At 38.7% G+C, this 17,629-nt stretch overlaps 1 protein-coding gene and 1 non-coding gene across 3 annotated transcripts in view; one reads left to right on the top strand and one right to left on the bottom strand.

Moving 5' to 3' along the window:
- Nucleotides 1-17,629, bottom strand: part of RNF144B (ring finger protein 144B) — a 172,497-nt gene that overhangs the window by 117,491 nt on the left and 37,377 nt on the right. The gene's annotated exons all lie outside the window — the stretch shown is intronic.
- Nucleotides 10,780-10,970, top strand: LOC143669407 (U2 spliceosomal RNA). The gene has a single exon (XR_013168919.1). It is a non-coding gene; the product is annotated as a U2 spliceosomal RNA (small nuclear RNA).

Below are 17,629 nucleotides of genomic sequence, written 5' to 3'. Positions count from 1 at the left end.
AATTGAAAGCCATTTGTTTTTTTTTAATTTAGGGGGCAAAATATTGTTCTCAACTGCTTGTTAAATCAGGTTTTTTAATAGAAATGCTGTACATTTTAAGCCTTAACCAGATTTTAAAACTTCAATAACTATTTCTTCAATAAATATTTATCCAGTAAATATTTCTTCAATAAATATTTTTCTCAATAAATATGCAGAATCATAAAGTACACTTTAGTTTCCCTTTGGGACCTATTAAAGGAAAAGAATGAGGGTTAAAAGAAGGAAAAAAATTAATAAGAAAAATGTGTTACTAAATTTTAAAAAAAGCTACAAAAGAGCATCTTGTGTGTATGCATTTTTTTTACCTGCACTGAAAAGCTGTGGAAGCACGTACCATAAAATGTTAGCTCTGATTTTCTCTGAGTGATGGAATTTTAATAATTTTCTTTATGCAGTTGAGTATTATTTAATTTTTGACATGACTATGTACTGCTTCTGTAATTATAAAAATTAATATGTTAATAATGGAAGAAACTATTTGGGGAGTAGATGGATACTCTATATTTTCTGTGCAATTTTTCTACAAATCTAAAACTGCTCTAAAGATAAATATTTTTAAAAATACTATTTTCTAATTATAAGTAGAATCACATTTATTATTTATGTACATCTCCATTTATTTCTCCATTACCATCAACAAATAAAAGTATTATTCAAACAAAAAAAATTTACTATAACCTACTTTGACTTAAAAAAGAAATGAAGAAGAACACAAAATAGGAAGTGGGGGAAAGATATAGGAAGAAAAGAGAGAAAAAGGGAGAAGAGAATGTCAATTCCTCATTGACTCATTCAATCATTTGACCAAGAATTGGCTGGTCAGAAACTGTGCTAGGGTAAAATAGAGATCATGTCACTTTTAGGACAACAAATGAAAGGCTTAGACAATGGGAAAGGATTACTATTCAATATGAACAGGGAAAGTCTCTCTGAAGAAATGAGAGGCAAGCTAAGCTTCCGAAGAATCAACGCTAAGAAGAATGTGTGGGGAAATGGACGCCAAGGTCTTTCAGCAGATGTCCTTGATGACTTCCAACACATCAGTGTGGCTGGAATTCAGAGAGGAAGGGCAGTAGGGGAGAGACAGGCAAGGGTATGAGGTGAAGTCAGAAAGAGAAGAAAGGGCCAATTCCCTGGATCCCTGAAAATCCATGATAAGGAACTTATATTTTCATTTCAGCACAGTGAAAGTCATCAAAGGATTCTAAGCAGGGGAGGACATCATCTAAGTTACATTTCCATACATAGTATCTCATAGAACCATTACAGCTTTGCAGGAGGAAACAGAATCGGTCCCCAAGTGATGAGGATAAACTGAAGCAGAGAAAAGTGGAATGCTGATAGAGTGACTGAGACAGGACTCGAACCCAGATCTTCTGGTTCTGAATTCTGTATAAACTACAAAGACCTTCCCACTGTCAATGAAGTGAATCCAGAAGCAGGTTTCCCCTTTCTGCTCATTATTATTGGTTGATTATTATTGGTTGTGTGTGTATTACACACACAAGAGGATTTTCCTTCCGAAAACCTTTTTTTTTTTTTAATGTGGTTAAGGAGAGACTTTGACCGATACTAGGAGTTTATTGGAATAAGGGAGAAGGCTTCTGAGCAGAAGAGAAAAGAACAAGGAAGATGCGGAAAATGGACACGACGTTTACCAAGTTTATGATGTGGCCGAGTTGGAAGTGGTTACAGACCCAATATCATATGGCAAACACCACTGTCAGAAGAAGCTCTCTAAAATTGGTTTTCATATTTTAAGTAAAAGTTAACACAGCACAATTCCAATTCAGTAAAAGAATCTGGATGGTCTCATGGAGTTCATTACCATAAGATGTGAGCTATATACGGATTGGATTATCTGAACTATATTTTCTTCAGCAATTGAGGCTTAAGTGTTCCAAATCCAATGTCAAAAATAGTTTAAGTGACAAAAATGTGTCCTTCTTGGTTGCCTTGCAGGATGTGGAAGAGATTACTACTTCAGAGTAAATATATTTTGGAATGCATTGCATCCTGATGCTACAATTAGTTCTATTCCTGTCCTGAAATGGGAAGGGGTCAGGGGGCCTACATCACTGACACTTAGCAGCAGCAGCTGATGCCAGCTGAGCACAAAGCTCTCACCCCAAGAAATGGCGCATGCTTGCCTTTCAGCCCAGCATAGACAAGTTGATATAAACATGTGCAAGAATTATTGTTCCCTTGCTCTTTAATTTGCTTTTACTTTGATGACTTCAAGCCTCAGACCTATCTTTGTCAACATCCCCTTAGGATATGCTGCATGCAGGTAAGAAAAAAACCCAAGTGTGAATGAAAAATATCTGCACTTACATCAAATGCTAAGGACTGTAAGAAGACAGCTCATTCTCTTTGAGGATAGTTGCTGACCTACGAGAAATCTTAAGAATTTATTAACTGAAAGCTGAGAGTAATATAATTATCAGAACTTTTAAAATACTATCAGTTGGACTTGTAATGCAGTTTATTATTTTCAATACCTTTTCCCATATATTCTCTCTCTCCAACTTAATGGCCCTGAGAGACAGGTAATTTTAAGCCTACTCGAACTAAGTAAAGCAAATAAAGTTAAGTGATTTGTAGGTAAATGGCAAAATCTGAACCAGTTCCCTGACTCCAGGATTGGATCTTCTCCAAGCTGGCTTTGTCCTATTTTTAAAAGTTAATAACTTCAGCAATATTCATTAATACCCACTCTACATAAAGCATTATGTCATCATAGCTCCTGCAGCCAAGGATCTAAGAGTTTGATGAATATAATGTCCGTGACATGTTGGGTGCCACCAGGCAGCGGTAGGTAACTGCAGAAAGAGTTCCGAAGAGGGTGAAGTCACCAAGTTCTGTGGTAGCTGTGGAACTGCGTCTCCAAGGATGGGCGAGATTTCAATAGTTGGGAAAAGGAAAGAAAGCAGGCGTTGCAATAGTGGCTCAATGGTAGAATTCTCGCCTGCCACACCAGAGACCTGGGTTCGATTCCCGGAGCCTGCCAATGTGGAAAAAAAAAAAAGAGGAAAGAAAGCATTTCTCAGAGGGAGAAATGAAGGGAGCAAGGGCAGAGGGAAAAATGCAGAATAGCATGGCTGGAGAACCTAGCTCAGGTTGGGGAGAACTGGGAAATAAAATTAGGACTAGATTCTAGAAGAAAGGACCTTGAATACCAGTTTAAGGCAGTTCCCATAATAACACCACAGCACTAGGGGCATTCTTTCTTATTCCCAAAAATTCCTTGCAGAGTGAGGAAACTCCACTGAGGTGATACTTTTCTCCCTCTGCCCTGGGAAGGTAGACTGACTTATGTGGTTGGTAAATAAGGAAGAACAAGCATGATGGACCCAGCCTGCTGTGAGTAATGGAAGTCTTCAGTAGCTCTGTGTCCTAAACCTTACCTGGTCAGGTTTGGCTTTTGGGAGGTCTGCCCCAGTTTGGCATTCCTGTGGCTGCTGATAAGCAGGACCATTCTGGAATTCTCTTAGCAAGCCCATGTAGCTTGCATGCTAAGCTCTATCATCCAAAGAGGCTTCCATCCATAATAATGTGATGTTCTGGCCTCCATATCCTCTTGTTTATTTCTCAACTCCTTTACAATTAGCATGGGGAAGAAGGGTGCTATTTAGTGGAGAATCCTCAACAATAATAATAACGAAAGTCAATACCTGTTGAATGCTTTTGTGTCAGGCAGGTTGCAAAGAGCTTTCCATATTATCTTATTTAAACTTCCCAACCTCACTATGAAGTATGTTCTATTATCACTCCAGTTTCACAAATGAGACCATCGTGGAAGAGGGGCTTAGGTAATTCACTCAAGATCTGCAGGCAGGAAACAGCGTAGGGAGGAGGTAAGCTCAGGTCACCTGAGCCTGGAGTGTGCCCTCTTAGTCAGGCTTCTACACTGACCTCCTCCCATGAACGGTTTTGTTCCAAGAAAGGAGAGCAAGGGGAGTTAAAGGGAAGTCAAGAAGGCCAAGGAAGAGGCTGTTTACAAGTCCAGGAGTGATGTCAGGTTTTGGTAATGAATGGTGGTGATGATAACACAACACTGTGAAATGTAATTAGCAACACTAAATTGTATGTTTGAAAGAAGTTAAAATGGGAAATGTTATGTTGTGTATATGTTACTAAATAAAAATGTAAATAGGTAAATAAGAGGCCAGCAGTGAGGCTCTGAGCCCACACAAGAGCAAAGTGTTAGGACTATAAGTTCTATTCTTAGGTGAAGACTCAGTCAACCCTGGAGCTGACTAGCTCTGGGGTTAATGCAAGGGGAAAAAAAGCAATGATAGTGGAAAGGTGCCACTTTGGGTGGCTTGTGAGTATGATAACACAGGCAGAAGGAAAGTTCAGAACTGAAAATAATCATTTCTGATATTATGGGGCAAAACATTGTCCCAGGGGAAGGGGATTTGGGAAGGGATTTAAATAACTCTACAAAAGTGTCACCAGAAGCAAAAGTTGTCTACATTCACATAACTATGTTGAATAAGCTGGCAATAAAGAAAATGTAAGTCCATTTTACAACACCTTCTTCTTACAAGTTACTATTTTATGTAGATTTTTGTTTTCATCTTCAAGTGACACAATTATCTCCTTCTTTGCCATCATTGCATAAATACATCTTACCTTGCTATATAAAATTTCATTTACAAATAAATCGGAAGCTCTTCTGCTCTGGAGAAATAGCTATGATAACACATCAGGAAAATAGCATGATTTGTTTTTAGAAGGCTGGAAAAGAATGTCTAATAAAGCAAGCGTTCAGCTCAAAATAATCATGCAATTGCACATATCCCTTATACCATCAAATCTGAAGGTTTTTCAGGACATCCTCCGGGTTTTTGCATTCCATCCCCTTTGCACCACTCACAAATAAAGCCACCCAAGTTGTGACATGTGGATTTTGGCTCAGCTCAATTGAATGCTGTGAGCATAAGCAAGTCAGAAAAATACCTCCCTCTAAATACCTTCCGTACCTACCAAGAGACCCCAAGATTGTGGTTCACAAATACAGGGCATTGCCGAGGCCCTGGGGACTTGTGCATTCCTCAAGCCCACTGCAATTTGGAGGCATTGGATCTCCTTCTCTAGTATTGCACTGTATTGTAAGTAACCAATATTTAAGATCAGATAAGACAACTAGGGGAAGATTTCTAAGACCCCCTTTCTAGGGTTTTAAAGCACTGAATGGTGCTTTTGTATGTAGGACTTTCAGCTCAATAAGAATTCTGGTGACTGAATAATGTTTGTATTCATTTTAAGGCACTTTCATTCTTTGGGTAAATGCACCCAAGCTGTCTTTATGGTTTAGATTCAAATGCAAGCAGAAAATGAAAATGTTTTAGGAATGCAAAATAAGTGACTCCAGTTAAAATGTCATGCCTCTGCTTTCTTAAACACTGAGTTGTACATAAAGGGCTTTTTATTTGCCTCTGAAGGGTGCCAGGACTCAGGACAATTGAATGGGTTTATGTTAAGGCATTTTCTGATTCTTAGGATTATATTATACAACCAACAAGAATGACAATTATAACAGGTAATTTTTTCCATCATCTCATATCTCTCTAAGAAAAAGAGTATCTATGCTAAAGACTAACATAGTAGCATACTATAATACAAAAAAATTAATGAGCAAAAATTAACCATCCAGTATTTAAGAATGTCTACATAAAAGCAAACTAGTGGACTGGCTTTCAAAGATCACTTAGTTTTAACAATCCACTAAGGGAACAATGAAATTCATATAACTTAGACGAGCACCCCCCATGGCAGTGGCTATGGTTTTCTGGTTCTGTGGCCAGCATACTCTTGGTTCTGATAAGATTATCAAGAAGCCAGAGCAAGAGACCAGTTACACCATTTAGGATACGCAGTAATTGCAATTAATCCTAAAGTTGTGGTCCCTTGAATCTTCCATCCAAAGTCAATACCAAACAAAACGGTGATTTGATAGCTGTATCTTTAAACATAGCTATTATACTTCCATCAACAGGAGAGGCTAATGCTGAGTCTGTCAATATTTTTCCAAGGTCTTAGAATGTAGCAGGCAGGCCTCCCCCTCTTTCTGATTTAGCTGTGCTCTCTGTGGAAAATCCGGAAACCCCCTCCCCTAGTCTTCAGGAACTGGTGAAAATGCACATAGGCAAGATAAGATATTCCTGGGGTGGGGGCCCCTCAACAGTCTATAGGCCCTGGGCCATTCTCAAATCCGCCAATTGTTTACCTTGTCTTTAACATATTATACAGTCTATAAAAGCTAAGGTTGCCTTTTGTTCGGGGCTCAGACTTTCTTGAGGTGACTCGGCTGGACCCCGTGCACAGGAGCTAATAAATCACTTGCTTCCTGAAACTGCGGTCCGTTAGACTCAGCCTGCTCTAGTTTCGCGGAATGTTCCTGGAGACCTGCGGCCTCAATCCTGGTTTTCACGCTACAAGAACTCAAGATGAGTAAGTGAAATTTAGATAAAGTTTTAAAATCTCATGAAAAAGTAGCAAAGGTCTTGGCAACCACATCTCCACAAGAAATTCTGGAGATACAAATAAGGCAAGTTAAACAAACAGAGGCACTGTTTCACCTACATCTTAGGAAACTTCCTGAATGCTAAAGATGAAAAAGTTCCTAAACATAAGGAAAATACATTTAGTGTCAGAACAACGTGAACAGTATGTATTTTTAAATCATGGATAGTACTCACAAAGGAAAGAAGTCTCTGAAAGTACAATATATTGTGTTCTTGGACAGTTAAAGTTTTGGATGATTTAAAGGTCAATTACTCCCTAAATGGTTATACCAAGATACACCTGTTCTAGTTTGCTAGCTGCTGGAATGTGATATACCAGAAATGGAATGGCTTTTAAAAAGGGGAATTTAATAAGTTGCTAGTTTACAGTTCTAAGGCTGAGAAAATGTCCCAATTACAACAAGTCTATAGAAATGTCCAGTCAAAGGCATCCAGGGAAAACTTCACCCATTGTTCAAGAAGGCCAATGAAGCTCAGGCTTTCTCTCTCAAGTGAGAAGGCACATAGTGAACACAGTCATGGTTTCTCTCTCAGCTGGAGGGGCACATGGTGAACATAGCATCATCTGCTAGCTTTCTCTCCTGGCTTCCTGTTTCATGAAGCTCCCTGGGAGGCATTTTCCTTCTTCATCTCCAAAAGTCACTGGCTGGTGGATGCTCTGCTTCTTATGGTTATGTCATTCTTCTCTGCTCTCTCTGAATCTCCCCTTTTCTCCAAAATGTTTCCTCTTTTATAGGATTCCAGTAAACTAATCAAGACCCACCTGAAATGGGTGGAGATACATCTCTACCTAATCCAGTTTAACAACCACTCTTGATTGAGTCACATCTCCATGGAAATGATCTAATTACTGTTTAGAACATACAATACTGAATAGGGTATTCAGAAATGGCTGCCTTTACAAAATGGGATTAGGATTAAAACATGGCTTTTCTAGAGTACATACATCCTTTCCAACTGGCACATTACCTAAACCTGGTTCTTATCTTTTACAGTTTGGTTTAAGATCCCAAACTCAAAATAGCCACCAGCATGTTATTCTGATATCCTAGAGCAGTGCTAGAAAGACAATCAAGATGACTTGATTCAATACCTATTTATAGGTGAGCATCCTGAGACCCAGACAGGTTGAAGGTCATGCAATAGCAAAATGGAAACTAGGACCTAGAAGTCTTGATTCCTAGTTAATTCACTGAATCCTAGTTGCAATTTTAAATGACAGTAGTTCAAGAGATTCTTAGATTGGCTGAAGCAGTCATTCCATACTTAATGTACTAGTCTGGATCATAAAAAAAACAACTGAAGATGAAAATCAAGATGATACAGACCCCTCCCCCAAAAGAAGATACCCTCAATATGCAAAGAATTTTCATATCACTCTTTTTGCCCTAAATTGTCAAATGTGTTGCCTAAATTCTCTATTTCCCTTTAATGGTATAGTCAATATTAGAAGTATTTTCTTCCTTACAGGAAAATATCTTTGTGCAGGTATATTGGTTTGCTAAACACTGCCAGAATACAATATACCAGAAATGGGTCAGTTTTTATAAAGGGAATTTGTTAAATTACAAGTTTAAAGTTCTAAGGCCATAAAAAGAAATGTCCAAACTAAGGCATTCAGAGAAAGATACCTTGACTCATGCAAGGCCAATGATGTTGGGGTTTATCAGCATCTACTAGATTTCTCTCTAGCTTCTCGTTTCGAAAGTCTTCCCCGGGGGTCTTTTCCTTCTGCATCACCAAAGGTGTCTGGGTGTGTCAGCTTTGAAGCTTTTCTCCAGAATGGTTCCCTTTTTTTTTTTTTTTTTTTTTTTACATGGGGAGGCACCGGGAATCGAACCCAGGTCCTTGGGCATGGCAGGCAAGCACTCTTACCTGCTGAGCCACCGTGGCCCGCCCTGAGAATGGTTCCCTCTTAAAGGACCCCAGTAAATGGATTGAGATCCAACGTGAATAGGTGAAGACACATCTCCAGGGAAACCACCTAATCAAAAGGTCCCACCCACAAATGGATGGGTCACATCTTCATGGAAACAACTTAATCAAAAAGGTACCACCCACAATTTTGAATTAAGATTAAAGAACATGGCTTTTCTGAGGTACACAACAATTTCAAACCAGTACAGTAAGCTTGTAACCAGAGGTTACAAATAATCCCAAAATTACAGTGGTTTAAAACAGGTTTTTCTCATTCATGCTAAATGTCCCTTCGGAGTCAGCAGGGGGCGCTGCACATTATCATTCAGGAAACGAGGACAATGGTGCGGCCACCATCAGACAGACCCCCAGAGGGACACATGCCATGGATTAAACACTCCAGCTCAGAAGTAACACAATTCTACACGGAAGTCATTGGTCAAACTAGCCACGTGATGCCATTGAACCACGTGGGCAGGAAATGCAGTGTCAGAGAGCAGAAAGCGAGAAATATTTGGAGAACAGCATGCATGATTACCACATACCCTATTATTTCCAAAACATGAAAAAAGGGTGCTGACTCTTAACTCTCTATGAGTGGATTTATATACAATATAGTTTATTAAGTACCCAATTTTTTCATCAGAAGCAGAAAGAAACTAAAATGAATGTCACTAGGCATGCAACTAGTGAATGAAACTTGAGGACAGTATGTTGAATGAAATGTCAGAAACAAATAGACAAATATTATCATTCCTTACTCATACAGACTAACTATAATGTACAAACTTGGTGAACTGAAGTCAAAAACATGGATTATGAGGTTGGGGCCTATTGTACAGGGTCTTAGATTGTAAGCCCTTATAGCAGTCATATATATTCAGGAGTTGTCATTGTTATTTCTAAATTCTGAGATACTGATCTGTTTGTATATAACCTATTCATTCCCAGAAACTTCGTGTATTTACATGACACCTGAGACTCAGAATTAGAGCTCTGAAGCTATAAAAGTCAGCACTATCCCATATAAGAACTGTTTAAAAAGTTGAAAAAGGGATCAGACTTTGACTAGAGATATGAATGAAGCTGATCTGGAAAGGACAAAGGTAAATCAGAATAGAGGGTAAAGGATGATATGGTCCATATTCTAAAACTTCAATTTCTGTGTGAGATCAAAGGAAGAGATGCTTGTTTACTTGGCAAAAAATTTATATTTTGGGTAGCACATTACCTAATTTAACTTGTACGGTCAGTTTAGTTCAACACCATAAGTACATAGAATCTTGAACAGGGTGAGATCTTGTTGGTTTGTCCAGGTTAATGTGATGCCCTGATATATCCCAGAGTAATTTGGGCAATGAATAAAAAAGTATTTGCAAAGTCCCAATGGAGGACTGGAGAGAAAGGAAGAAATATTCCCACTTGGGAATCCCTGATATTCTCACAAGCAGTGGGGACAACCAGTTCAATAGGCTGAGCCCTCAATCTTGGAATTTGCCCTTATGAAACTTATTCCTGCAAAGGATAGACTAAGCCTACTTATAATTATGCTTAAGAGTCACCCCCCAGAGAACCTCTTTTGTTGTTCAGATTTGGCCTCTCTCTCTAAGGCAATTCAGCAGGTGAACTCACTGCCCTCCCCTCTGTGTGGGACATGACTCTCAGGGATGAGGTGGGACCCAGCATCATGGGCATGAGATAGCCTTCTTGACCAAAGGGGGAAGAAAGAAATGAGACCAAATAAAGTTTCAGTGGCTGAGAGATTTCAAACAGAGCTGAGAGGTTATCCTCAAGATTATTCTAGTGCATTATGTAGATGTCTCTTTTTAGTTAATGGTGTATTGGAGTGGCTGGAGAGAAGTATCTGAAAACTGTTAAGCTGTGTTTCAAAAACCCTGATTCTTGAAGACAATTGTACAACTATATAGCTTTTACGATGTGACTGTGTGATCATGAAAACCTTGCATCTGATGTACCTTGTATTCAGGGTATGGACAGATGACTGAAAAAATTTGGATAAAAAATAAATAAATAATATGGGGGATAAGGGTAAAATAATTTGGGTAGGTTGAAATACTACTAGTCAATAAGAGGGAAAAGTAAGGGGTATGGGATGTATGAGACTTTCCCTTTTCTTTTTACTTCTTTTTCTAGAGTTCTAAAAGTGATCGTGGTGATGAATACACAACTATGTGATGATATTGTAAGCCAACAAATGTGCACCATGTATGGATTGTCTGTGTGTGAAGGTTTCTCAACAAAAATATTTTTTAAAAAAGAATGTCACCTCGCTTCTCGGCCTTTTGGCTAAGATCAAGTGTAGTATCTGTTCTTATCAGTTTAATATCTGATACGTCCTCTATCCGAGGACAATATATTAAATGGATTTTTGGAATTAGGAGATGGAATAGGAGCTTGCTCCGTCCACTCCACGCATCGACCTGGTATTGCAGTACTTCCAGGAACGGTGCACCCCCCTCGGGGGAACAATAAATGTATAAAAAGTTAGAAAAAAAAGAATGTCACTAAGAATCAGGAACCTCCAGCAATGAACTTTGTCCTGCAACCAGTCAACTGAAGACCTTGGCAAGCCACATCAGTCTCCTCATTTGTAAAATAATGGGATGAGACTGGGTGACTTCTAAGGTCTTACTAGCCTTGTAAGACCTACAATCCTAATTTAATGAAATTACTAATGTGTAGGGAAGACTTGCTGGTTGCATTAGCAATGCTAACCTCAAGGTATTTTCTCTTGAAAATGCAACATTCAAATATACAAGTGTTAATTTCAAAAGACCATACAGTTTACAGTCACAGGATGTCAAACAGTGACGTAAGACATCCCCTGGAAAAGTCTCCCATAAGAATCAACAATAAAAGAACAAATGCCACTTGTTTGGCTTTACAGAATACAATAGGGACTGAAGAAGGATTCCACAAATGCCGAATTGAAAAAACAAAACAAACCCAAAATCAGGAGATTTGAGTCCTGGACCTACCAGTCTAGATGCCTCCACCTCACTTGGTCCTGCACAGGTTCAGTCCTTCTTGCCACAGATGCTGACCATAGAGCCACTCACAGCAGTGAGTTAGAACTCCACATATATCCAGGCACAGGGACTTAAGTCTATAGAGACCCAGGACAGGACACAAGAAGCTGAGAATGCCACATACAAAAATGCCCCCAAGGAAAAAAAAAGAGACCACAAAAGAACTGTCAGCAAGAGGTACGCAAAGCGTCTGTTTGCTGGACCATGTAAATGTAAAATGGGCTTTTGTGGATTGCGCCCACCTGGGTCCCCAGAGCTGGATACCATTCAGGGAAGAAACCAGGGGCAGTAAAGCGCCACAGAAAAAAAATGAAAATGGGGTAAAACTGAACTACTATAACGCAGGATGGGTCCAAGAAATAAAAATGGTAATGAAAAGGGGACACTGAGTGAGGGAGAGAATTTAAACAAATCATAGGATCTGGGAAGGAATTTCTGTGTAAAAACAGGCAGAACAGATCAAAAATCCCAAAGAAGGAACAGAGGAAAGGAAGCTTTCTACTGGGGGTGAAACAATTGTACGCAAAAAAGGAAATTTCTTAAAAATTGTACTGCACTTCCAGGGTAAGAATTAGGTGCCGAGGAGCTGAGAAAATGTGAACAGTTAAATATGGGCTACTCTTAGGACCAACAATAAGTTGTACCACATGTCAAAAAAGAACCTTAACAAAAAGCCAATCAACAATAATACCCTAGGCAAGAGGGATAATTAGATCTTCAGAGTTAAAATATCAGAATAAAGGAGATGTCTGGACATCACCAAAAAATTACAAACCATACTAAGAAACAGGAAGATATGACTCAGTCAACGGAACAAATTAAAACTCAAAGGAGACACAGAATTTGGAAAAACTAATCAAAGAAGTTCAAACAAATCTCTTAAATCAACTCAAGGAGATAGAAAAAACCTATGATGGATATAAAGCTAAAGGATATCAGGAAGACAAAGTGTGAGCAAAAGAATTTGAAAGTATAACAGAAGCATAACAAAAATAATGGGATAAAAGTCACAATAATGGGGATTAAAAATACACTAGAAGCATACAACAGCAGATCTGAACAGGCAGAAGAAAGAATCAGCAAACCTGAAGAAAGGACAATTAAAATCATACAGTCAGAAGAACAGATAGAGAAAACAACAGAAAAAATTGAATTGTCTTTCTGGGATGTAAGTGACAGTATGAAGCAAACAAATATATGCATCATGGATGTACAAGAAGGAGAAGAGAAAGGAAAAGAGGCAGAAAGAATATTTGAGGAAATAATGACCAAAAATTTCCCAACTCTTAAGAAAGATATGTTTGGAATATGTCCAAGAAGTGTGACATATTCCAAACAATAAATCTAACAGACCTCTGCCAAGATACATAATAATCAGAATGTCAAGTGCCAAAGATAAAGAAAGATTTCTGAAAGCAGCAAGAGAAAAACAATCAGTCACAACTCAGTAAGACTGAGTTCTGATTTCTCATCAAAAAGCATGGAAGCAAGAAGGCAGAGATAAGATATATAAAAGATACTGAGAGAAATCACCTGCCAGTCAAAAATTCTTTATCTAGCAAAACTGTCTTTCAAAAATAAGGGGGAGGATGTTCTAAAAAATGATCATGATGATGAATATGCAACTATGTGATGATATTGTGAATTACTGATTATATATGTAGAACAGAATGATCATATGTTAAGAATGTTTTTGATTGTTATTTTTTAATTAATTAATAAAAAAATAAAAATAAAGGAGAGGGGGTGCAAGGGTAGTTCAGTGGTAGAATTCTCACTTGCCATGTGGGAGACCAAAGTGTGATTCCTGTTCCGTGTACTTCCCAAAACTAACAAGCAAAAGAAACCAACAAAACAAAGCAAACAAAAAAACTCAACAAATGGGGCTGCAATAACAGGATACTCTCATGGAAAAAGAATAAAATGTGGCCCCACCACAGAGCATACAAAATAATAATAATAATAATAATGGAGAGATTAAAATATTCACAGATAGGAAGCCCACTGTCACCACTATTATTCAACATTGTGCTAGAAGTTCTAGCTAGATAAATCTGGCAGGACAAAGAAATGAAAGGCATCCAAATTGGAAAGGAAGAAGTAAAATTCTCATTATCTGCAGATGATATGATACTATACTTGGAAGATCTTGAGAAATCTACAGCAAAGTTACTTGAGCTAATAAACAAATTCAGCAAGGTGGCAGGATATAAAATTAATGTGCAAAAATCAGTAACATTTCTATACACAAGCAATGACCTAGTTGAGGAGTCAGTTAAGGAAAAAATTCCAATCAAAATAGCAACTTAGGAACAAACTTAATTAAGGATGTAAAGGACCTGTACACAGAAAGCTATATAACATTGCTAAAAGAAATCAAAGGAGATCTAAATAGGTGGAGAGACACTCCCTACTCATGGATAGGAAGGCTAAATATAGTTAAGATGTCAATTCTCCCCAAATTGATCTACAGATGCAACACAGTACCAATCAAAATTCCAACAACCTACTTTGAAGATTTGGAAAAGCTAACTACCAAATTCATCTGGAAGGGAAAGAGACCCTGAACAGCTAAAAGCATCCTAAAAAATAAGAACAAAGTGGGAGGATTAACACTCCCTGACTTTAAAACTTATTATAAAGCCACAATGGTCAAAACAGCATGGTACTGACACAAAGATGGAAGTACTGACCAATGGAATTGAATCGAGAGTGCAGAAATAGTCCACCAAATCTATGGTCAACTGATTTTTGACAAGGCCCCAAATCCTCTGAGCTGGGACAAAATAGTCTTTTCAGTAATTGGGCATGGAAGAACTTTTGGCTATTTAGCAATAGCCAAAAGAATGAAAGAGGACCCCTATCTTACACCTTATGCAAAAATTAACTCAAAGAGGATCAAACGCCTAAATATGAGAACTATCACCATAAAACTTCTAGAAGAAAATGTAGGAAAACATCTTCAAGACCTGGTAATAGGAAGTAGCTTCCTAAACTTTATACCGAAAACAAGCAACAAAAGAAAAAATAGATAAATGGGAACTCCTCAAAATCAAATGCTTCTGCACTTCAAAAGACTTTATTAAAAAAGGTGAAGAGGCAGCCAATTCAATGGGAGAAAATATTTGGAAATCACATATCAGACAAAGGTTTGCTTTCCTGTATATACAAAGAAATCATACAACTCAACAACAAAAGAACAAACAACCCAATTATAAAATGGGCTAAAGATTTGAATAGGCATTCTTCTGAAGAGCATACACAGATGGTACAAAAGCACATGAACAGATGCTCATTTTCATTGACTACAAGGGAAATGCAGATCAAGACTACAATGAGGTACACTTCACACCAATAAGAATGGCTGCTATTAAATAAATAGGAAACTATAAATGTTGGAGAGGATGTGGAGAAACTGGAACACTTATGCACTGCTGGTGGGAATGTATAATGGTGCAGCCACTATGGAAGGCTCTTTGGCAGTTCCTTAGGAAACTAAATATCGAGTTGCCCTATAACCCAGCAGTAGCACCACTTGGTATATACCCAGAAGAGCTGAAAGCAATGACACAAACAGATATTTGCATACCGGTGTTCACAGCAGCATTATTTACAATCACCAAAAGATGGAAACAAACCAAATGCCCATCAACAGATGAGTGGATCAACAAAATGTGGTATATACATACAACGGAATATAATGCAGAAGACAAAATGACATCCTGAAGCACAGGACAGGATGGATGAATCTTGAGGACATAAGCTGAGAGAAATTAGCCAGGCACAAAAGGAAAGATACTGTATGATTCCACTTCTATGACCAGCATAAAGGTATAATCGGGGGCTTATAATACAGAATATAGGGGACTTAGAGATACACAGGAGCTAGAGATGGATGAACCATTAGTCAATGAGGTTGAACTCCAATGTAAGGGAATAGATAGCAGTGAAGATGGTTCTCTAGTGGGTCTGTAAATAATATTGCCATATTGAAAATGAACAAGATTGGAAAGGACCTGTGGGTCCCAGTGATTAACACTAGAAATATGAATTAGGTCTCACAAGAATTACTTCAAAGATATGACTCTTGTATGAAGAGTGTTTAAGTCCAGGGTACAGGGGGGAAACTGCTATCGTATGCTATGAGCTCTGTTCAAAAGGAAACCATCAGCACTACCATAGCAACAGCAGAGGTAAATAATAGGGGAGGGACAAGAGTTAAGAGGAGATTTAGATTTCCTATTTGGTGAGGGTGTTTTTATTGGTTTTCTTTCTCTTGGGAACAATGGAATAATCTAAAATTGAGAATGCTGATGGACTATGGACATTGGGCCCTCTACATGATGCCCGATGAATGCAGGTGGCTGAAGGATGCACTGACGGAGAAGTAGATTGGTGAACGATGGTGTATACTTATGGACGAAGGCTGTGCTGCTACAAAGTCATGAGGCATGCAATGATGTGCATGAACATGTGGGACATTTGCCCTCGATCAGGAGACTTATTCCTGTGAAGCTTATGTAGGTAGTGGAGAAGCTCAGACTACCTATAGGCATGCCTAAGAGTTACTTCTGGAGGACCTCTTTTATTGCTTAGATGTGGCCTCACTCTCTCTAAGCCCAACTCTGCAAGTGAAATAATTGCCCTTCCCCCCCCCCATGTGGGGCATGACATCCAGGATTGAAAGTCTCCCTGGTGACATGGGAGATGACTTCCAGGGATGAATCCAAACCTGGCATCATGGGATCAACAATTCCATCCTGACTAAAAGGGGGGAAAGAAGTGTAACAATTAAAGTATCAGTGGCAGAAAGAGTTCAAATAGAGTTGAGTGGCTACTCTGGAGGTTGCTCTTATGCAAGCTTCAGTTAGACCTTACTACCTATTATAACCTGCTCACCCCCAACCAGGACCATGCCAGCCAATCCTAAAGAACACCTAGAGCAATATATGAGGTTCCACAGGGATTCCATGCACTAGAGTAACTTTCCAGAAACCTACGACCTCCAGATGGGTCCCTGGTTCAGATAAGTCCTGAGAGCTAGCCCAGCCTCTCCAGAACATCAAATTGTTTCATCTCCCTACCCCATATTAGTGACAGATGCTTCCAATGTGAAAAATTTAGGATGGCTGTAGCCCAAACACCCCTAAAGAAAGGGATGGAAAGATCGAAGGTGATGGTGGAATTATACAGAGAAGATAGGATTTAACAAATGAATTTGAATGCTGAGTCATTAAATTGATATCTCTTTTAGTCTCCAGTATTTCAGAGCAGCTAGAAGTAAAAACCTAAAATTGTGAAATTGTAACCCATGTCAAAATCTGAAATATGTTCTACACCTAATTGTGGTGCTGTGCTTTGAAATTCATAGCTTTATAAATTTTTATAGCTTTATAAACTATACAGTCTATAGTCAAAAGTAGCACTGTAATATACTTCCACTGAATGTAACGAAGGCACTATGCCAAAACTAAATGTCAACAGACGGGTGCACGGGGAAGTGGTATGGATTCTTTGTAGAAGAAAAGGAAATGTCTTCAGATAGATTATGGTGGTGAAGGCTTGTCTATACATTTTGGTTGGATTGTATGGTGTGTAAATTAAACTGCTTAAAAACAAACGGAGAGAAATAAGTACTACAGAAAATGCAGAGAAAGATATGTACCTATTCACTGTCGGAAGGACAGTTTTGTTGCTCTAGAGGAGGCTGGGGGCAGAGAGGTTGCCATATGATCCTAAAACTCCATTGCTCAGTCATACCTGGAAGAACCGAGTGTGGGGACATGAATGGACATTTGCACACTGGTGTCTATGGTAGCAGTGTTCACAATCCACAATGGATTCAGCAAGAAGGAATGAAGTTGTGAGGCATGCAGTTAGGCAAACGAACCTTAAGGACTGTATGTTGAACAAAATGTCAGAATCAAAAGGACAAATATTATCATGCCTCACTCATATGCACTAACTATAATACACAAACTTCGTGAACTGAAGTCGAGAGCATGGGTTATCAGGCTGGGGCCTATTGTAAAGGGTCCTAGATTGTAAGCCCTTAAGCAGTCACATGATTCTCGAGTTTTAACTGTT

Source organism: Tamandua tetradactyla, chromosome 25 (assembly GCF_023851605.1).
Source record: "Tamandua tetradactyla isolate mTamTet1 chromosome 25, mTamTet1.pri, whole genome shotgun sequence".
Classification (NCBI taxonomy): Eukaryota; Metazoa; Chordata; class Mammalia; order Pilosa; family Myrmecophagidae; genus Tamandua; species Tamandua tetradactyla.
Note: the sequence above shows the minus strand (reverse complement) of the source record. Positions and strands in the feature narration are given on the sequence as shown.